Source organism: Balearica regulorum, chromosome 5 (assembly GCF_011004875.1).
Source record: "Balearica regulorum gibbericeps isolate bBalReg1 chromosome 5, bBalReg1.pri, whole genome shotgun sequence".
NCBI classification, from domain to species: Eukaryota; Metazoa; Chordata; class Aves; order Gruiformes; family Gruidae; genus Balearica; species Balearica regulorum.
In genome coordinates this window covers 36,112,889-36,134,753 of record NC_046188.1, presented here as the reverse complement: position 1 = coordinate 36,134,753, position 21,865 = coordinate 36,112,889, and the positions used below count along the sequence as shown (strand labels likewise).

The 21,865-nt window shown below is 40.7% G+C and overlaps 1 long non-coding RNA gene across 1 annotated transcript in view; it reads left to right on the top strand.

Annotated features, from left to right (window-relative positions):
- LOC142602043 (uncharacterized) overlaps positions 1-21,865 on the top strand; it is a 135,821-nt gene that overhangs the window by 90,660 nt on the left and 23,296 nt on the right. The window contains exons 14-15 of the long non-coding RNA XR_012835677.1: positions 642-1,765; positions 4,048-4,117. This is a non-coding gene — a long non-coding RNA (uncharacterized LOC142602043). The remainder of the gene's footprint in view (positions 1-641; positions 1,766-4,047; positions 4,118-21,865) is intronic.

Sequence of the window (21,865 nt, the reverse complement as noted above, 5' to 3'; positions counted from 1 at the left end):
GACCTGTTAATTTTGGAAATGGCTGACTATGATAAGTAATTTCTTGTTCTGCATGCATTGTTTTGTTCTGTATTCGTGATAGTGAAGTAGACAGTGTCCGCCACTGCAGGTGCAGTGATGCTCTGGATTTACTGATGCCTGACTACATAGAATTTCTCAAGTATGCATTTCCATGAACTCTGTCACTATGTGCCTCATTTGGAGGTTGACCGTATGGTTGCTTGACAATATCTACTACTGAAAACCATAGGCACAGAAACACGCACTTAGTGGGTCAGAATGCATGGAATTTCTTCACTGTGACATAGCTATTTTTGAAAAATTGCAGCATGAATTGTAGCATTTATTTTCTCTTTGTTTCTGGCTCCCATTTACTTGTATGCTCACGATGATTAAAATACTTGTTCTGGGAAGATGCTAACACACCCTTCTCCTCTCAAATCCCCCAAATCCAAAACATACATAAAGAAGCTGAAAAAATGCTTCAAAACCACAGAAAAAGGAATTTCAGGCTGCTGAAAATGCAATAGTTTAAAAATATTACCAAAAAAAGTCACAATGATTCCAAATACTTATGAGGAAATATTTGGCCATGAGAACTCAGAGGATGTCTCTTTTTTGCGCCTCATGTCCCCTCTCAGTAGGGCACAGACAACATGGAGAAGGAAGATGTATGTTACAGAAGTTGAAGAGACAGCTAACCTGGGAAGGGAACAAATAAAGGAGTTTAAGGGACACATTGCAAGCAGAGGCTGGTAACGTTTTAGCAGGAAACCGATGCCTGGGTAGTAGCTGGCCAAGAAGTCTGGACATATGAATTACTGGATCAAATGTAGGAATGGACTGACGTGGATCCTGGAACCTGGAACTGACTGGGCAAAGACACTGGGGTAAGGCAAAGAAAGTGGGAGAAAAAGAGGACAAAACAAATGAAGGTCAGTACTGAGTCACAAAGGAAGAAATGTCATTGATGGGGTCGACCAGCCAGGCATGTATTGGTTATAAATGTCTATTTGTTTCATAAGCTAATGGTAGACTGTTTTTCTCTCCTGAGAAATTATTATATAAATTTGAGTTGTGCTGTGCTGACAAAAGCCTCAAAAATATAGCTTCTGTTTTTTGAGTAAGCATCCTAGTCACCATAGCATTTTAGAGAATATGAGCACTACCCTGCAGCTTAGGTGTTTGCTGAGTGGAACAAGTCAAGCAGTGGAATAGGATTCTGGGCTATGGATCCCAGTCTTGGGGAGCCACCTCATCCAGAAAGGAAAGGAATGCAGACTGACCCCTCTATTCAGTGCTTCCTAATGATTTATTTCCATTCTGCATGTTTGGTGTTGTAACACCTGCTCCCAGCTGCCTCAGGCTCCCAATTCTACAGGGACCGGAGGGAAAATGGGGACCTAACTTACATTTTCTCTCCTGAAGCCACATGCCTAATAGTCTTTTCAGTGTCAGCAGTAACATCTAAATCTCATCTGAGCTTTAGTGCTTGGCTATAAACATTACTCAGCAATCCTTTGGCAGAGGCAAGGATGGAAAACTGTTCTCTTGGGGAACACGTAACTCCCTTAGTCACAGGACCTTCTTTTGCTGATCTCAACACTTCTGGCTTATTCCCCTGTCCATCTTCTTGTTGATGAAAAATGATGCAGAGAGCTCTACATATGAGATGCCTTCACCTGTGACACTTTGAATCACCTCCCCTCCTGCAAAAAGAAAGCAGGATTCTTCTACAGGCAAAAGATATGGGAGGAAAAGTAATGTAAGTAAAATCTGAAAGTCAATACATGGGATCAAATTAAAATTGCACAGCCAGATTTTTAATTTTTATTGGTTTTTAAATATATAATTTCATAACATGAGTTATGTTATTTTATGTGTTATGTATCATGTTTGTGAATATCTACATTGTGTTTTATATTGGACTAACTTTCTATCACGTCCCTTTCTCCCCATTCACTTGTAAACTCTATGACAAACAAGCATTTAGTATAAGTGCTTTTGGGGAATTTCTTCCAAAATAAATTCCATTTGACTTTAAGTAATTCATTCTATATCAAAATGACCGGAGAAAAATCACTCATACAGAATATAGCCCTGTCATTTCTTCTCAGGTCTTCAAAAATCTGTCAGTGTAGCATCTTCCTTTGCTTATTTCATTTGAAAAACACTGAAAATGCTGTTCAATGAAGAGAGGAGGTGATGGGATTTTTAGGCATTTTTTTCTGGTTTTACTTGGAAATTTTGTATGTCATTGGGATTTTAGCACAAGCAATTAAAAAGCAACTCTAGCTTGGCCAGACTACATGCTGCTTGTATCGCAATTTTATGATGTCAGTGTGTGTTTCTCCTACATCGAAGCGATTTATCTTGTAAAGAAACATGCACACTAAAGAGGAATAATCCAGCAAGCAGTTGTCAGATTTGCATACCATTTGCGACCTTTCCTACATCGTGCACTTCCTAGGAAGCTCACCACATTTGCCACAGTTTCCTTGGAATGACACCACACATACTTTAAATTGATACAATATTATTTGAGGAGGTCAGCTGTAGCTGTCACAGGGAATCGAAAATAGGTTCTTCAAACAGAAAGCTTGCTCCTTTCAGAGTTTTTGCTAGGCAGCTGTGGCTTTGACCACAGTTTGAATTTACATCTCGCCTTCAAAGTTCAGGAAAGTTTCAAAACAGTTTTGCCATATGCTCCTCTCCAGTTATACCTCGCGGTTGCCATTCAAAAGACAATCAGTGTCTGTTGGTATTTTAATGGTGTTCATCAGAGGAGGGAGGGACTGGGGAGCCTGCTGAATCTCACCAGTTCCTCTGCCACGAAGGCTAAGCCGAATGCAGCAGAGCCACCGTGACAGGAGTGGCAGAGCACAGGTCTGGAGCTTGTTCCCAGCTCAGCTGCCCGTCCACTGGCTGGTTCTTGGCAACTGGTTTCCACAGCCCCGGCCTTCTGGATTTGCACCTGCAAAAAGGCAGTAAAAATCCTGACTTCTATTATGCATAATGTTATTTCTAATATTGTTGTTTGTTATTATACCCATGCTTGGCTATTGGTGTCTATTCCCACATGTGGAAGCTTTTGTGTGTTCTTAAAGGAAGAGCACCAGCTGTTGTGACTGAGGTCTTTGGGATGTCCTACATACTTATGGTAACAACACCATGCATTAGACAATGAGATTTTGCATGTGTTTGGTGTCCTTGCATGGGTGGGTATCTGTTGATTATATGTCCTAACTCATAGGGCAGTCTTGCGTAAGAGCTACAGGAGAAGACACTATCTCAAAATACCATTTTCTTTGTCAAGGAAGATTATGGGGAAAAGACAATAGAAAACAGTGTTGTGGGGTTTTTTTTGGTTTTTTTTGTGTTTTTTTTTTTTTAAATTGCGTTCCATGCACTTCTGTTTGGCAAAAAGGCTGATATTTGGATAGAAGCTATAAAAGGCTGACGCAAACCTTACTACAGTGCTAATATTGAATCTAAATATTTGTGTCCATTTATAAGTAAAATTGCATCTGTGTTATTAGAATGAGCATAAGAAACCTCAAAACCAAGCAACAACCTTGATTGTGTAAAAATTACTAGTCACCCAAAATTTCCTTCAGCATTTTACTGCAGACTACTACATCTTTGATCCTACAAACCAATCCTCCTCTGGTGAGGCTCATCTGGTGTTAATAGTGAAAAATAGCAAAATGCAAAGTGTAAAAAGATATGGATTGCACCTACCGATGCACAGTTCAGATCTATATGCAAACTAGTAACTGTTCACAGAAAAATGGCTCATTGTGAACAGTGAAGTTTTAATTCTGTGATCTTTATTTTTCTATGGCATCCCTTTGATGTTGTTTATGTTCCTTTAAAAAATAATTTTATTACCCAGAATAGTTTTCTTTATAATGTATTATCTTTTCCATTAAAAAAAAAAAGTTAAAACAAATATTCTGCTCGTGGTCTAGTTTGTAGTGCAACTTGGAAAATACAGGAAGGGTATTGTACTGTTTTCACACATATCCCTTTCTCATTTTCCTACAGCATATTGGAAATCTGTGTCACAGTCTGTCTCTTTGGCTGACCTTCAGGAAAACTCCATTAATATGTTCTGGTAAGGAAAGATGAAATATATCTGTGAGATGAATGAAGCAGTAGTGAGGCAAAAACCTGAATACTTAGAGACAAAGGGAGTGAAAGAGGCTCATTCTATCTGAGACCATAAGACATCCTCTAATAGTCTTGATGCTCAAATTATACGAACACGTAATAGAGAGTTGCAAATATTCTGATTACTTTCATTATTTCAGTGCAAGTGCTCTACATACCAGACAGTGAGTATCTAGGTTCCACAGTGTAAACTATATTAACATCTTCTCAAATGCATCTTCTATTTACAAAAGTTCTGAATGCACAGTGTGTTCTTAAAACTTCAATTAAAAAGCTTGCCCATAAATCAAGAACAAAACCAACACAAAAAGTACAGCTCAACTTCTGTGCAGCTATGATGTTGCCAGCAATAAATGTGGAAAAAGCCATTAAAATGGTTATGGAGCCAAATAAAGGCTCAGGGTTATTGGACTGTTTGCACTGGCTGTACATACAGTTTCAACAAAATCAACACCTACATCAAACGTACAACAATTAGCCTTCAAAGAGTGTTTGATTACAAAATAGGTGAAAAACCTGTAAATTTCAGTGCACTGCTATTAGTGTGCATTTTCAATTTCTTTGCTTGGAAAGGTAAAGTTTATATAGTTTCTGACTGAATTATGACTGAATTATTTTAACTCTTAAAAATCAGGTTTTAATTCTGAATCCACATTTACACATTTAGAGGCTATTTTCTGTAAACACTTGTTCAAATAGACTTATGCTGCTTGTTTTTCCTGCCAATGAAAACTTAGTTATAATATTGTGCAAAAATGATCATGCTTAGGATGCACACAAAATGAGCACAGTCTGGAATGAAATCCCTAATGAACATTCATATTATATTGTACTAGCGTGACCTGTAGTACGCTCCTAGTGATTAGTGTACTAGAGGCAGGAAACAGCTGATGTGAAGATTGTGCCTAATTTTTATTGAAGAAACACACTATCAACAGAAGGGCAGTAGATTACAGCCACAAAAGCCCAGGGCTCTCTTGCAACATCTTGCTTGTCCACGGAGAGGTGAGTGTTCCACTTCTTGCCCACAGTTTTCACATCCCAACCACTACTCATGCTCCTGCTGGAGCACCTGGCTTTAATTAGCAGCCTTCATCACATCCTTTTTGTGTGCATTATTGTACAGGAATTTTAGTTCTCATGGGTAGTTGCTGCTGCATTTCACTCCCTCCCAAAAAATTATATTACAGTTGTGGATAATGGCAGGGAAGGCGATATAAGGAAACAAGACAATATAAGAGGGGTTCAGTTGCCTAAATGACGGTGTCCAGTGTCATTTAGGATGCCTTCCACCACCCAAGGTAACTGCGCAGGGTTGACATAGAACTTAGGGGGACTCTGGCATCTCTCTGTGTGTTGGTTTTGCGTGGCAAGGTTTTGGTAGCGGGGGGGGCTACAGGGGTGGCTTCTGTGAGAAGCTGCTAGAAGCTGCCCCTGTGTCTGATAGAGCCAATGCCAGCCGGCTCCAAGACGGACCCGCCGCTGGCCAAGGCCAAGCCAATCAGCGCCTCTGTGATAACATATTTAAGAAAGAGAAAAACAGTTAGAGAGCGCTTTTGCAGCCAGAGAGAGGAGTGAGAAGATGTAAGAACATCTGCGGACACCAAGGTCAGTGAAGAAGGAGGGGGAGGAGGTGCTCCAGGCGCCGGAGCAAGATTCCCCTGCAGCCCGTGGTGAAGACCATGGTGAAGCAGGCTGTCGCCCTGCAGCCCATGGAGGGAGGATGAGGGGGTGTAGCGATTCCACCTGCAGCCCGTGGAGGACCCCACGCCGGAGCAGGTGGAGACACCTGAAGGAGGCTGTGGCCCCGTGGGAAGCCCGCGCTGGAGCAAGCTCCTGGCAGGACCTGTGGATCCGTGGAGAGAGGAGCCCACGCCAGAGCAGGTTGGCTGACAGGACTTGTGACCCCGTGGGGGACCCACGCTGGAGCAGTTTGCTCCTGAAGGTCTGCACCCCGTGGAGGAGACTCACGTTGGAGAAGGCCGTGAAGGACTGTCTCCCGTGAGAGGGACCCCACGCTGGAGCGGGGGAACAATGAGTCCTCCCCCTGAGGATGAAGAAGCGGCAGAAACACCGCGTGAGGAACTGCCCGTAACCCCCACTCCCCGTCCCCCTGTGCCGCTGGCGGGGGCAGAGGTTGAAGCCGGGAGTGAAGTTGAGCCCGGGAAGATGGGAGGGGTGGGGGGAGGTGTTTTTAAGATTTGGTTTTATTTCTCATTCCTCTACTCTGTTTTGCTTAGTAATAAATAAGATGAATTCCCTCTCTAAGTTCAGTCTGTTTTGCTCGTGATGATAATTAGAGAATGATCTTTCCCTGTCCTTATCTCGACCTGTAAGTTTTCTTTCATTGTACCTTTTCTCCCCTGTCTAATGAATCAGGGGAGTGATAGACCAGCTCTGGTGGGCACCTGGCCCTCAGCCAGGGTCAACCCACCACACTCTGGAGCAGCAGAGGAAAGTGCACAATGCCTAAAATGACACTGTTTGGGTAAGCAAATCTCACACTGTCAGTCCTATCGATGTGCAGTCCTTGGTGCTGGCACCTTAGAACTTGTCAAGTTTTGCATAGGCTTCACACTAGTCAAGAACTGAGGAACTGAAGGACAGTAGTAGCACAGCTTTGCCGGTTAGTACAGAGCAATCCTCAAAGCAGAATGGAAGAAAACAGAAAGGGCGCTTGCTTCAAAAGCTAGACTATAATATAAATAATCATGGGGTGGCTGATGGAAAGAGCTGACCCCTTGTTTTCAATACTGAATGAGAGAAGGTAGATGGGACATGGAACTTAATGACTGGTGAAATGCAAAGAGAAGTATGATGTGACCAAAGGAGGAGATTAGGGAACTTCTCTGTGTAGGAGCATCAGAAGATGCTTAATGAGGAAGAGACTGCAATTACAAAGGACAAAGAAAAGGATGCTTTTGTCCTCCAGACAAAAAATTAGGAGCACCCGAATGATGAAAATGTCAAAGGCTTTGAGATGCTGGGCAAGACCAAGTGTAATATTTAGACACTGATTGGATGTAGGGTCTTGACTGAGATCTGAGTCAAAGATGCTGCCCAGGACTCTGCAGACTGGCAGCATTCCACTCTGGGAATGAGAGGTTGTGGAACCATGCCAAACGCTGCTTAGCAGATCCCTAAACAGTTCACTCAGTGACAAATTCCTGAAGATGAAATGCATTGACATTGCTAGCCCTTTCATTTTGCAAGAATTTTATTGGATTGTTATAGGTTTGTGACTACTTTAGCAGGGTTTTATGTGGCAGCCATGCCTAAAGTGTAATCCTAAGTCCCTACTCAATTCTGCAAGATCTTTTGTAGCTTCAGTAGCACACTGAGCTCAGGTTTCTAGCAGACATAACAGGGAGGTAAAAAAAAAACAACCCCAAACCAAGAAAAAGGTTATTTGAGACAAGCCCCAGTTGATTTACCTCAAAAGGTTTTCTCTTCTCCAGGAGATAGCACATCTAAGATAGAATGGCATGGGTGCTGAGTCACACTGATGGTTTTCCAGTTCAGTACAGGCTCTTATTGATGCTGTAACACTGCTGCTGCATAGAATGATCTTTTGGATACCTCAAGAATTCAGACACTTGACAGCTGCATTTTGCAGATCCTATTAGTAACACAGGACTCTTCGGATTCAAAAAGCTTTACACATTAGCTTTTTGGCTTCAGACAGAAGCTCACTATTGCATTCTTTTGCACTGAATAGAGGCTTTTACAGTGTAAATGTGCCCTTATCTAATTCATAGGGTTACTGCTAGCCAGCCAACACAACTGCACTTAACTGTGCAGTTCTTAAGAGGTTTTTTTGTTTCATCTTGAACAGGTTGGGTTTTTTTCTTGACTTTTGTCTCCCATCAGGGTAAGATGAAGGAAGGTTGGAGGCATGGGATATGTACAAACTCAATTTATTTAGGTCTGTCTTTGATATGAAGCCTTATATCACTGAAGGTATTGCATTAGATCTTCCCATAACATCTTTGTTGCTGGTTCTGGCCTGACTTTTTTGTTAATGATTGATTAACCCTTTCCATTACTTTATAACTTTCATTCAGAAAGATTGTGATGCACTATTTTATTTCTGCAAAAACTCTCAATTTAAGCACCCAGTTGAATGAAACCCTTTCAGGAATGCTGCGGTTATTCCAAAGCACCAAATTCCCTATTCCCTTTGCTCCACTGCTCCTTCCTCTGCACCCAGCCACATAGGACACTTCTCACTTCTAACAGCTCTGCCTTTCACTGGATCCCCCGTGAAAAGCTAATTCAGCTTCTGAAGTAACACAAAACTCAGTCAGCAAAAGAATTAATATTTTTCAGCTGGTTTTATGAGCTGAACTGGCTCACCAATAAGTCTGAGCTGGCACAAAGAATAGGGCAGGACACTGCACCTACAAACAGGTCCCAACCTGATGGAGCCAAAGCAGGGAGATGAAGAAGTTGAACCACCCCTCTGGGAGGTGTTTTGATTGCACGGGTGTTTTAGATGAGCTCAGCTGTCTTACTGCAGACAGAGGTTAATTAATGGCAATTTTCTGAGCTGGACTTGTCTTGGACCAAAGTTCAAACAGAGACGTGTGCCCTTTGATACCAGCAGCCATATGTGCAGCTCCTGCTGCCCTTGAAAGTAGGACAGGTTCACTAACGCTGCTTCTTGTTAAAGTCTCCAGGACAGTTTAACACCTTGGCTCAAATGAGAAGTTATCAACAACATCCCCTCCTACTGCAGCCTACTCAAAAAAAAAAAAAAAAAAAAAAAAAAATCTTCCTTGTTGTTACTATCAATAAGATGTGCTGAGAAAGCAGCTTGACGTGATATAGCTGTGAGTAGTACATTATATTGCTTGTATTTTTGGGACTGTGCCTGAACTGAAAGATCCATGAGAATGTTGCCTGTGCAGGGTAGTGAATCACTCAAATAGTGAGCTCTGCCCCTCCTGTTAAAGCATTTCTACTGCGTAAAGGGCAGTGTAAACAGAGAGAAAGAAAGCACTAAGAGGAGAGCATTTCTGTAGGCTGGTGGTTAGGCTACTCATCTAAGGGAGAGCCCTGGGCTCTGGTTCCTGCTTACTGGTCTGCTGATGCAAATGGATATTGGTATCATCTGGAGGTGAAGCCTCAGGCATTGAGGCTAGGACATTGAAGTCCCCATCCTTGTTAGTGGCTGGGCTGGATTGAGGATTATTCTTTCCTGGCTGCCTACAAGCACAAGTTCATTAGTGTTGTTGGAGAGCCTTCGCTTTCCCCAGCCCAGCCCAGCCTACTGTCTGGTGATGAGCACGCTATCCAGGCAGCGTGGGCTTGGATGCCCTTGGGCAAAAGATTCCAGTGTTTGCCACCTGGGTTGTTGCAAGTCAGTGAACGGTATTTGGGACAAAGGGGATTCAGTGCAAAGTGTCTCTGACAAGGATTGTGCAGCAGTCTGCTTCTTCCTGGCACCCCTGTCTTCTCATCTGTCCATGATTCCCTAGCTGTCCGCTTTTGCTGGTCGGAGACTTTTGTGACAATCATCGTGAGAGTATATTGCCTAAAACACATTCAAAAGAGACGCTGTTATGATTGGCCTGATCTCTGTGTATGCCGTGCATATGATGGTCAACAGCGAGATAAGGATAGGGGGACATCTTGGGGTGGGGGAGATCTGCGTGCCACAACCTCCCATGGGTAGGGAGGAATGGAATGTGATAGGCCAAGACAGGAAAGAGCCCCCGGCACTTCTAGGAGTGCTGGTAAATCAGCACAGGGTCTTATTTGGGGACACAAGCAGTGGGTTTGAGACAGCATGGACTGAGTACTGCTGGGCCAGATCTGGGCAGGGAGTAGAACAAATCTGCACAGACAAGTCAGCAACACTCAGCTGAATCAAATGCCCTTCATCCTTGTAAAACATGAAGTTATTTCCTTCTCTGGGTGATAAATTTAACAGCATCCCTTCTTCATCACCTTTTTACAGTTAGTGTAGCTACACACTACGACCTATATAGCTCAGGGGTTACACACCTTCTCATGGGAGACCTAGAGATAAAAATACACCACTCTGAGTTGAGACAATTTATCTCCAGAGGACAAAATTCAGGACTCAGAGGCATGATAAAGCCACTGTGGCATAAGAAGTTTGTGCACGCTAAATTCGGGTCCATAGCTGTTTGTATCTGTCTCTGTGAATGCTCTCAGCCAACCCCTCACATGTCAGATCCAACATGAGAAAGGCTTAAACTGTGGTGTGTCATGCTACAGCCAAGGTTGGCTAAAGTTCTGAACGGGCATAATTGTTCTGCCTTACCTCACAGATGGCAACTTGATAATCTGCAGTCTAGGCCCCGACCCAGGAACTCTTGCAGCACTCTGCAAGACCTACCTTTTTGATAAATCTCTAGGCTTTGAAAGGCTGTGTGTTCATAAGACCTTGTGACCAGCTTGTCTTAGAAATTGAGCATTTTTCTTCTGAACATAAACATGAATGTAGTGTAATTCAATGAACTTCATTGAAGTACTTCTGGATTTACTTTGGTATAGTTGACAGCAGAATTTGGCTCTATATGTGTTGGCATGCGCTCTATGGGGCATTGTGAGTAAAAACAACAAAGTTATCCTTCTTAAACCATGTTTCAGCTTGCCGGTGGATCTGAGCTTTAAACACTACACTCTAGTCTAATGCCAGAATTTTTACCTACTTTCAGATCTCCCCATTGTAAACTGTCTGCCAAGGCTTGAAGACTGTAGGTGTAAAATACAGTTAAGGAGTTTTACACCCTGAGACTTGCCAAGCGAAGTAGAGTCCATGTCTCTCCTGTATTAATGACTTACATTGTAGCATGTCTGGAAAAGTAAGGCTTTAATTAGCAAAAAATAGAAAATAAAACATAGCCAATTTTGGTACATTAGTGCTACTTCTTAGAGTATGAGTTTGAAAAGGTTTTCATTTACTCTTACCAAAGGAAAAAAAAAAAAGTGAATATTGTATCATGTTGAAAGTTTTGATTCCTTCTGGTTAGCCAGAGAACAGGTATATGCACAAGCAAGATTTCACATGATGTAACTGCACATAAGTATCTTACCTAGATTTAGCCTTTGTGAGCAAGAGGTTTGTCCTGCTTATTGGCTGAAGGCTAACCAAATACTGGCCTGTATCAGTAGGAGCATAGCCATAGGAATTGATTATACTCCTTTAATCAACAGTCCTTAGCTTACATCTGGAACAGTACATCCAGTTATGGGCCTCCAATACAAGAAAGACATTGATAACCTGCAGCAAGTTCAGAAGAGAGTCACCAAGATGGCTGGAAGCTGGAGCATTTACCCAGTGAGGAGCGGTTGAGGGAACTGGGTGGGTTCAGCCTGCACACGAGACAGCATTTAATAGCAACATTCCAATACCTACAAGGAGGTTACTGTGAAGACAGAGCAAGGCTGAGCTGCACAGTGGGAGAATGACAAACAATGATAATAAATTGAAACAGGGATATTCTAACCAGATATAAGGAAAAAAATGTCTCCATGGGGATAACTTTTCGTTGGAACTGGTAAACTAGACAGGCTGTGGAACTGGACAACCTGATTTGAAGCCAGTGTTGACCCTGCTTTGAGCAGGAGGCTGCCCTAGAGACCTCTCTGAGGTCCCTCCCAACCTGAATGAGTCTGTGATGTTGTGATCTTACAGAGACATTTGCATCAGTGAAAGTGAATGTAGCAAGCTACCAAAACGAAATGGAAGGTTATTTTGTCTGAATGCGAATTCTGAAACATTGTGCAATATGAAGCAATAACAAATGAGTAGGCGTCATCTTGACTTAGATTTCTCTACTCTGTACCTATTGAGGTTGTCATGAAGTAATTAATTTCAAGTCAAATTAAATGAAAGTAGACTTAGACTATTAAGTTACTTCTGATTTACTAAGCAAAGTAAATATCTGTGTGAGGTTAAACAAAGTGATACTCTTAACTGAAGGAAAATCATAAAAAAACCCCAAATGTACAAGAATGAAGAGAGCAAAAAAGATGAAAAATGAAGGCCCAAGTTGCCCTTATCATTTTCCATCATGTTACAATATATTCTGGACTTTTAAATTAGTGGTTTACTCCTCTATTCTTTGGGTCACATTCAAACTTCACAAGTTGTGTCTACCCTGTAGCTGCAGTATGAATTTCAGGATGCTTGGTAGACCTGTAACATGGTGTCTGGGACAGCAGCCTGCATTTAGCCCCAGCTCAGATTGTCCAAGATCCAGGTAATGCCAGAGTTTAGAATGGACTCCAAGTATTCTGCAGGGCAAACCCATCCTTAGCTCTTCTGCTTCAGCTTATCATGGCAAAGGCTGATGGGATAGCTGGAGCCTTGACTTGGCAGGGCTGCAATTAAGTGGTACTGTAAAGTTTTCCTACATTCTCTCTGGAACATAAGCATGGCCTACCTTGAGCAAGGCAAGTATCATACACAGACATTTATTTCAGTCTCTGGTCCACCCCTTGGGACAGTTTACAAAGCAATGCAGATGCAGTAGTTTAAACAACAGTCAATGTTCATTATTCTTGTGACAAAGTCTTCCGTCTCATGGTATTATTATGTAATGGGTCAGTTGTATATGAAGATGCACATTTGATTCACAGTTACATTCACATTTAATTGCCAGACCCACTCTGATATACTTTTAACGTTTGCTTATGATGTATTCAAATGCCATTGTTCTTATTGGTCTGACTATAAAGCACCACGGAGAAATCTGACCAAGAATTAAAAACTGACCCCAATATCTCCAGTTGTGTACAAGTGTTGTACATAGATACCACTGCTAATTTGGAGAGGGAAGAATAGCTATGACTCACTGTTGATCTTGTTAAGAACAGCAGTGGGTAAATGATTGGGTTAGCATAGATTTCTAAGAGGGAACCTTCATTTTACTTGGCTTAGGCTGCAATTATTTTAAAAACAGCTAGATAAAAAGACCCATTAATCTACTTTCATTCTGTGTTTTCAAACATGCTGCAACATAAAATGCCTGATAAAATTATTAAGATTATTTATTTCACAGTCTCAGTGCCTTTACATGTCTGAATGGCAAGCAGCCAGCAATCTACTCAGAGTAGTGTTTAGCATGTGCAACTTGCTAGAGTATTCTTGTTTGTATCTTATGCATTCTCACAAAAGGTAAATTCACTCGTGTTTCTTGGCAATTCAATGAGTAAGAAGCATAAAATACTTTAAAAAAAAAAAATAATCCAAGACTGTTTTCTTTTTGATTTTGTAAAATCTTGATAGGTAATTGGAGATATTCAAAGCCCACCTGGACGCAATCCTATGCAACATGCTCTAGGTGATCCTGCTCTCCAGAGGGGTTGGACTTGATGATCTCCAGAGGTCCCTTCCAACCCCTACCAATCTGTGAATCTCTGAATGTTTTTCTTTAAGTACTTCCCACTATCATTTTTACCATCTAAAGATGTAGAAAAGAAGTGGGGGAAATTGACTTTAAAACATAGGTATTTTGATGAAAGGTAGCAGTCCTGGATCAAAACACAAACAAACTGTTTATGTTCCCCAAAATATGATCTGCTATAGCCAACAATTAACTGACTCACATAATGTAAAGCTGATTAGCCTAGATTTTACTTCTTTCACTTAGGAGGTCTTTATAATTCTCATTTTGCCACTCTAGCTCAAACTGAGCTGTAACTTACTCCTCAAGGCATGCCTTTGATTCTAGTTCCTCTATCTAGACTCTACTCAGGATGACTAAAACTTCCAGAATTTGGTTGTGTGTGTTATATTTAATAGCTTAAAGATAATTGCAGGCTCAATTTTGGTTGCCAAAACTTTGTAGCAAGTAAATTCTGTAACCAAAAAAAGAAGATAAACCACAGATAGAATCACAGCAATTTCTTAATTAACAGAAACCATCCTCAAGTTGTGTTTTTAAACTGAAAGGTGTTGTCTTTCTTCCCATTTTCACCACTGTATCTGCTTTAAATCTCCATGCTCTGGTTACCATAGGGTATATAGCCACAAACACACAGATCAGTCTCAGCATTGGTGCTAGTAATTAAATCACAGTACAGGGTGTGATTCTGCAACCCTTGTGTTGTGAATCCATGTACCCAGGCTATAAAACAGTAGGACTGATTTAATTATTTGGGTTTAGGATACCAGGGGCTATGGTACATTATAGTTTCTCAGAGACCTTCAGTATTACAAAACTTACAGGTCTGATTCTAAAGAGGCCTGATATTATAAAACTTAGAGGTCTTCCTTGCTCTGTAAGAACTATATCACATCCTCCAAATGGGAGTCACAGGAGCGAGCAACTTAAGTGGGAGCAGCTTATTATAGTCAATAGGAGATGCTGAAGAGAAGAATATATTTTAACTCATTGAATCATATAGTAATTTACATTGGAATTTCCCTCCGAAGGTCAACTAGTCCAACCTGCTTCTCAAAGCAACTCAAAACTTGTTAGGACAGATTATCCAGTGCCATATACAGTTGAACTTTGAATGTGTCCAAGGAAGAAGATTCCACAACCACCCTGAGCAACCTGTTTCAGTGGTTTATCACCTTCACTGTGAAGACTTTTTTTCCGTGTAACTACACAGAATCTCCTGTGCTGCAATTTGTGTTCGTTACATCTCATTTTTCCACCGTATATACCTCTAAGAAAAATTTGGCTCCATCTTCTCTATAACCCCTTCCATTCCCCTGCAAGTTGAAGATAAAAATTAGATTCCCCTTTGATCTCTTCTTCAGGCTAAACAAAAGTTGTCTCTGCTTCTCTCTTTACTTCCCAGATCCCCTGATAATCTGGTGGTATTCCACTGGACAAGGGAGATCACAACTGGACATAGCACTCCAAACACAATATCACAAGTGCCAAGTAGAGGGGAATAATCACTTTTCCTGAATGGTACACATTCTTGCTAATATAGTCCAGAATACTGTTGGTCTGCTGCTGGCTCCTGTTCAGCTTGCCATCCATGATGCCTGGTGATCTGATCAAGTTTCCATCCACTTTGTAGTTTACTCATCCAATCTATATCTCTTTAAAGGGGAACTATGGAAGACTGACTGTCTGTAAAGTCTTGCTAGAATCATCCACCTTACATATACCTGAAATAGATCTCAGTCAAGGGTTCCCCATTCAGCTGTGTATTCATTCACTCCTAACATGCCTGCCCAGTTTCTTGCACAATATCATGAACTGCTCTTGTGCTTTCAGGAGGTTGTCTTTAAAAGCCAGCCAGCTTTTCCAGGCCCCTTTGCTTTTCAGAAAACCCTGAACAACCTGAAATCAGATATCTTGGAACCTAGGGCCATTATTCTGCTACTTGCTGTCCTCATTTTGCTCAGGTTCTTAAGCTCTACCATGTCATTGTCACTGCAGACAATGCAGCCATAAACCTTCATATCAGCTCTTCCTTATTTGTGAACAATGGGTCTCCCTAGCTGGTTAGTCCAACCTCACCACCACACAATTTTCCTTGATGCACTCCAAATATTTCCCAGATTGCTTGTGCCTCCAAACGTTGCCTTTCCAACAAATATCATGGTGGATAGATTTCCCTGTGGGAACCAGGGCCTGCCGTCATAAGATTTCTCCCAGTTGTTTATAAAAGACTTTATACAATTCTTCCCATGCACTGGCAGGTCTGTAGCAGACACCCACTGCAATGCTCCCTTTTTTGGCCTTCTTCCTTTTAATGATATATAAGCAGCTAAATGTCATGGAAACACTCGTGTCGGAATGGGAATTGCAGCCTAAAAGTGTCTCCTGGATTAAGATGCTTGCAGGCATGACTCAACAGAGTGCTAACCCAACAACTGGGCTTGACTCATCTCCCACCACCTGTGGATATCCATGTCCCCCCATATGAATGTGCCCTTGATCACGTGCTCTCAACTTACAGCAGGCTCTAAAGATGTGTGCAGAACTAGGTTCAGCTTCTTCATCTCCCAGCCAGCTCTTCATCAGCTATGGTGGTTTAAAAATCATGATGGTACGGATTTATGTAATTTTACATATAAGTGATTTACCTCATATACATGAGGTCTGAGAATCATCAACAGGTGTTAAGCTTTGTCATAATGTCTTAAGTTCCAGGCATACAATAAAGCTGAACAACCTCCAGTCCATGACTAGCAAAAACCTGGACATGCGTAGCCCATGGGTGCCTGTGGGGCTAGGCAGAGTTTTTGACAATTTCACTCTTAGGTTCAGTGTCTCAGTTCTATCGACACTCCACTTTAGGCACTCTGTGGATTTTAACCCTGCTTTTAGTCCATTGGAATAGTAAATGATGACACTGAATTTTTTCAGGGACAACATATTTATTATAGTAACATGGTTCTACTTAAGCATCTGTGCATATTGTCTCCTGAATCTTTAGTTCAGTTGGGCTAAATTAATCTTAACTCAAGGGTACTTTTCTACCTTGAAAAATCCAGTTTAAGATCTCTTTTCTGTGACAAATATAAGATGTTTGAGGTGACCTGTCATCCTACTGCTTTCAATAATTGTGCCTTAAACTCAAACATGGACCAGCAAGAATGGAAACCTCATTTAATTTAGTTATCTCTGCATTAACTCTGCAGTGCTGATAGAAACTAAGTATTCAGATACTATTTTTGTCTAAGCAGCTCAGATGCTGAATGCAGACAGAGAACTGTTCTGCTGATTAAGACGCTGCTTTTTATATACAGTCATGTCTCATAGACAAGATATGCATAAAGCAGTGGTTTTGTATTGATGGTTGACACCGAATTAGCAGAAAATTCAGCATGTCTCAGATCATGTGTGGCGATGGGGTTATCATGCACCTATTTCTGTCAATGTTGTGGTGTTGCATTTTAGACTTGACTCACCCATTAAACCCTCTTTCAGGAATGAAGTTGTTAGATTACTTTGTAATTTTCATTATAACTGGAGATGCAACATATGATTGTGTGAAATCATAAGTTATTTTTTTATCATAACAGTATATTTTTGATATTTTTGGTTTGATATGTTGTGTGTAGAAGACATAACAGTAATTTCTGACAAATTCTTGTATTTGCGGACACTATGGGTGTAGCTATTATAGTCCAAGGATTTAAGCAAGACAAGCCTTGTAGGTATTGATAATACCTCTTATTAGAGAAATTGATATAGCTAGAAAGATTAGGCACACAAGCCACCCTTCTGGTCGAAACAGAAGTAGCAGATGTCAAAGCTAAATGCAAGCTGAGCACAGGGTTTAGCCAAATATGTATCAAAGAGACAGCTGTGGAGAGAGACAGGTAGTTTTATCCTGGTTTAACCATGACCTTATTCTCTAGGATAAGGTTCCAGAGAAAGGAAAATTGAGAATTTTCTTATTAAAAGTTGATGAATTTTAATTGTGTATTATAATGGGCATCAGTCAAACATCCCTGAGGAGAAAGCCACATAATGAACTATGGAGAAACACAGTGAATATAGAGCAAGTCAAAGGTATTCCAGCAATAACCAGAAATCAGAAATTCTCTTTCAAAGCACAGAAGATACCAGAGACTTAGAGCACAACATTCTTGTACTTTCTTGATAAACTAAACCCACCTAGAGAACACACTATTTACACTACCTGGCTTCTCTGATGTGTATAGCAACCCTGGGGTCAGCCGTGCAGTGCATTTTTTGTCTAGAAATGAGACTGTGTGAGGTGATCTTTTTTACAATGGATACCAAATTGCCATTGCATGGTTGAAATTGTCTTCTGTTGACTGGGAGCATTTTGAAGACAACTCTTAACAGCTTAATAATCTTACTGTTTTACTTAACTAAAAAAGAAAGGTTAAGACACATGGATTGTTGATGAAGAAATCAGCATCTCTGCCATTACTTGGTGACAGCCATTTGGCAGCCTTTTGAAAGAGAAAAAGAGGTAAAGAGATGGAGAATAGTACACATCATTAATTTGTCAAGTCAACATATTAATGTGATTTGAGTCAAGTTAGTGGTTGCTCAGCCAAGCATTCATGGCTTCACCGAACCTTGGGAGTAGTAGGAGAAATTGGGGAAGCCTGTAAGAAAGTTTAGTTTGGCAAAGAAGTGAAGAGCCAAATAAAGGAGAACTCCAGAGGGAGACCTTCTCCATCAGCTTCTGTGAACAGGAGAGTAAGTAGGGGAGTTAGGTTATGGCAAGTCAGGAAGTTGGCGAGGGGCAATAGTTAGCCCCAGTAGGAGAGCTCTGAGGCAGGAAACAGGAAAGACTGTGAGTCTGTTGACCTCCTGCTTTCAGAGTTCTTCTTTCATGAGCTCATAGGCCAACATTCTCATAGGTCTGCTAATGGCGAAAAACAGAACTGTTTGTTTCTCAGGTTAGGGGCTCTAGTTTCTTTCATGTTGGTTCAACATTTTTATTGACCTTAATGAAAGTTTCATTCATATGAGATGAAGAGAGCTGGCTCTCTCTCGAGTTTCCCATGTAATCACAAAGATATAACTCTGTGTTTATGTTAAGGACAGAGGGACAGAGTGCTACATGTTGTGTTTTACTACTTGTGCAGTCCGTTACTTTTCCAGTAATCTGAAGGGATTAAATATAAACAAGAAAAGGAATGACTACAAAAAGGCAGCGAGTATACTGCAGCACTGATATCAGTCAGTTCAGTAAAGACCATCAGTACATCTCTAGATGCATTTCAGAACTACAAAATGTAAAATTTCTACTCTTCATGAGTAATAGAGATTAGCTGGTGATGGAATACAGGTGGGTTCTGCTAGCATGCCCTTGAGTATTTCTATTAATCCTATTCCTTTTAGGATATCAGAAAGAGTGTGCTAGGCACTGAGATCCCACATCCTGCCCTCAAACTTGTCACCTACAATAATAGTGAAAAAACAAGTCTTCTACTGACAAGTGTCATAGTTTCAACATTGTTTAATGTTAATTGATCAATTTATTTGATCAGAATAGGGTTATTTACTGTAATTCCTCCTTCCTGTTAGCCTTCAGGTATACTGAGGTCATTAAAGAGCTAATTTATACAAGAGATTCCTAAAACATGATCTGCTTGCATAGACATAGGTAGAGCTTTCACACGCAATTGAATGCATTAGTATATTTTGCAGGTGAAATTTAAAACACTCTGTTTAATGTCAACTGTAAAAGATATACACACTAAACATCTATTCCTATTTCTTTTCAGCTATGGCAAAACTAAAACCAAAAAACGTGTGTCCAAAATGCACTATATGGTCCTACACAGCTTGTGTCAGTCACAGTGAAATAGAAATTTAATGTCATGGTTTCAACTCTGAACTGAAATTTTTTTCTTTTTTTTTCTTTCTTTTTGCTTTTCTTTCAAGCTAACAGTCAAAGCTTATATAATGGTGGTGCAGATTTCATTAATGGGTAATTTAGCATGCATTACTATTTATCTATATGGAAAATACAGGCCACAAGCGTTTTTTTCTTTCCCTCACTTGAAAGTACTTTTCTCTTATAGGTCACTAACAACTTGAACTACCAGGAGTGTCTTCCAAGGAATGGGAAAACCAACAAAGTAACAGGTCTGTTTTCTTTTCCAAACATTTTTTTTGCTTCCTGTTCAACCTGAAGTTGACAGAAGTGAAGCCTTTACTTCCAATGGAAAATGTTGTCAGTGCAAAACCTTAGACAGCATAGGCTTTGTGTTTCTGATTTTGTACAGAATGCAGAGCGGATGGACAGCTAACCACCTAGTCTGAAATCTTTCTCTCTGCTGCTCTGGTGCAGCAGTAAACATCTTTTGTCTCACTGTGGCTGACAAAGCACATATATCTTGAAGCTGGGGGGGGTGTCGTCGCTGTAAATATGCCTGTAGGCAATTAGGTAAGGGAAGATCCTGTTCTTTTTCAGAAAAGCAAAGAAACAAGCTTCAAAAGGCATGCCTAGGCCTGTCCCTTCTAATTAAACCTTGGCTCTCAGGATTCCTACAGCAGAGGAAATGTTTGCCTTTATGGAGGCCAGTCTTTATGGAGCCAGCTATCTATTTTTATTGTGGCTGGTAACAAAGTCATTATGAAGTGTTTTTCCATAAAAGGCAAATTGTCCATCCATACAGAAGGTGTTTCATTAAGGTGAGGAACTGGAGATTGCAAATTGTAGAGGATGTTATTACATTTTTTCACCTACAAAACAGCAAACACCTTGCCAACTGTACTACTGTCTTCTTATTAGCTTTTATGACTTGTATTACACTACTTCCTAGTCTCGTTGTGCCAGCTGATGCAGAAGCAAAGAACAAAATCCAGCCCCTTTGGTAGCTGAGCCCCCTTAATATTTCTTGGAGGGGTGGTCTCAAACCTGTGAGAAACATTTTCATAAGAAGAAAGATTCCTATATTTCTTTGACAACAATCTGAACTGCAAAGAAAAATTATTTTAGCCTGAGCTAGGAGTGGTTTTGCCTCAGACAACCTCAACATCCAACAGTCTGAGTTAACAAGAAAACTGCTTCTGAGTTCTGCAGCATACTAGAACAACGAATGCAGATTAGTCTCCAAAATATATATAATAAGGCTATTCCCCTATGTGAACCCTCATCACTTCTGGCACAAATTCTGCTCCCACTGAAGTTTAGTAGGATTTTCCCATTGACTTCCGAGAGGCCAATATTTCACTATCAATTCTCAGAGCTATTCCTACCCTGCCGTCTCCCTGGAGAGAATGGAGGACACCTATGCAATTATTGCTGTTTAGAATAGATGCATTTCATAAAATATACAGGAGATTTTAATTCTATTCTAGTCAGAAATTTTGGTAGCAGGTTTTGTAGGTTTGGGTTTTTTTTAATGTTGACTATAGCACAGTAGCCATGTACTTCAAAAATTCAGTCAAATGTTCTAGTGATAGATATTTCACAAAAAGCAACAAAATGAGATTCAAGCAAAATCTCGTCTGTGTGCACGCCCGCACACATGCATCCACACACGCACATACAGAGGAGTCACAAATTCAGGCTAATTGACCCTGTTTAGGAATAGATATCCTATTTATGTTGGTGGCACACATGCTGTCTGATTAATTGCAGTGCTTGTATTCCAGGTTTTAAAATAAGTATGAAAACAGTCCTTCAGGGAAGATGTCAACTTCTTTTAATTTCCCTTTAATCTGCACTGCCCCAAGAAACTCCGCTTGTTCACATCTTTTCTCTGTTTAGTGTACACAAAATGTATTATGACAACAACTGGATTAAGAAATACAAGTCAGTTAGGCTAAGCCTAACTTAATCATAACTTTTAGGTCTTTTTGAAATCTCAGAAAAGGAGCATGTATATCAGCTCATAATCTGAAACTTTTAAGTGGTATAGAGCATTGTGTAGTGTTCAGCCAGATCCTGAAGCCCTTCTCCCCATGATTCCCACTGAACACAGTCTTCGAAAGTATTGAATGCCTTCAACTGCCCTGGAAAAAGTGATTCAGATTGTAGCTTAAGAAAAGATTGCGTCAAGCAAACATCAGCAACTCAATGTTTATGAGAATTTTGCTGTTCAGGAACAAAACCTGGGGATATGGATTTCTGGTGTTTCATTGTTAGAAAAATAAAGAAAAAGAGGTGAGCATGGCTAGAGATGTTGTGGCAGTTTACTAATCAGTAAGTAGACAGAGGAAGTACAATTTCTGGGATACTGACTCTTCTGAGAGTTTGTGGTTTTATCCAGCTGAGTGTCTGGCCTAAACTTGGCTACATGTTA